The following is a 1,105-nucleotide window of genomic DNA, read 5'->3' on the forward strand; positions in this document are numbered from 1 at the left end:
CACCTAGAGTAGTTTTCTCAAGTTATTTAGACTTTGTACTCTGCTTAAAAGCAGTTCACATTATCCTGATAGATCCAAGGAAGCATTTTAGATTACACAGCATATGATGCCCATGTTGGAGCAGAGGCTGAAATATTTTCAAGCAATTTTCCCAATTTCCTATTTCTTCTTCTTCGTCTTCTTCTTCTTCTTCTTCTTCTTCTTCTTCTGTCTTCTTCTTCTTCTTCTTCTTCTTCTTCTTCTTCTTCTTCTTCTTCTTCTTCTTCTTCTTCTTCTGTCTTCTTCTTCTTCTTCTTCTTCTTCTTCTTCTGTCTTCTTCTTCTTCTTCTTCTTCTTCTTCTTCTTCTTCTTCTTCTTCTTCTTCTTCTTCTTCTTCTTTCTTCTTCTTCTTTTTTTTTTGATGACCCAAGTCTTGACTGTATATTTTTTTCAGAAGTTTAATAGCATTTAGGGTTTGTACCAAATTTTAGAACTTGATTATATCTTGTTATATATTGTTCTCTTTAATTAAAGCATGATATGTTTCTTATTTGAAATAAAGTTTCTCCAAGGAAGAAACTGTGTGTTCCACTTATTTATTTATTTTTCTTTTCGGTTTTTTTTTTGATGCCTACATCATCTGGTATTCCTAAATGGTCTCCCATCCAATACTAACCAGGCCCGACCCTGCTTAGCTTCCGAGATCAGACGAGATCAGGCACTTTCAAGGTAGCATGGCCATAGACCATTTATTTTATATATTTTCACCAGGACCCATGACTGTGCTGTGCAATGGTTAATAAATATATGATATAATTTTGCTGGTGTTAATTTCTCATCTAAAAACCTCGGTTTAATTGGACTTAGATTCAGAATTTTCTTTAGTAACTATGCATTTATGCTATATCATCACCTCATATGCTTTATATACTCTTTTACCCGTCCATCTATTTGACAATCTATATTCAAACTGGCTTTCTTCTCTTTAGTCCAGGGCTTGGAAAACATTTTCTTTAGAGAAACAAAAAGTAAATATTTAGGCTTTGTGGGCCATAGTGCTTCTGTTGCAATTACTTCACTCTGCCATTGCAGTGTGAAAGCAGCCAAGACAATACATAACAAATCA

The 1,105-nt window shown here is 34.0% G+C and overlaps 1 pseudogene; it reads right to left on the reverse strand.

Moving 5' to 3' along the window:
• Nucleotides 1-607: 607 nt before the first annotated feature.
• LOC112480242 lies at nt 608-725 on the reverse strand (annotated as a pseudogene).
• Nucleotides 726-1,105: the final 380 nt, after the last annotated feature.

Source organism: Pteropus alecto, unplaced genomic scaffold, assembly GCF_000325575.1.
Source record: "Pteropus alecto unplaced genomic scaffold, ASM32557v1 scaffold73, whole genome shotgun sequence".
Lineage (NCBI taxonomy): Eukaryota > Metazoa > Chordata > Mammalia > Chiroptera > Pteropodidae > Pteropus > Pteropus alecto.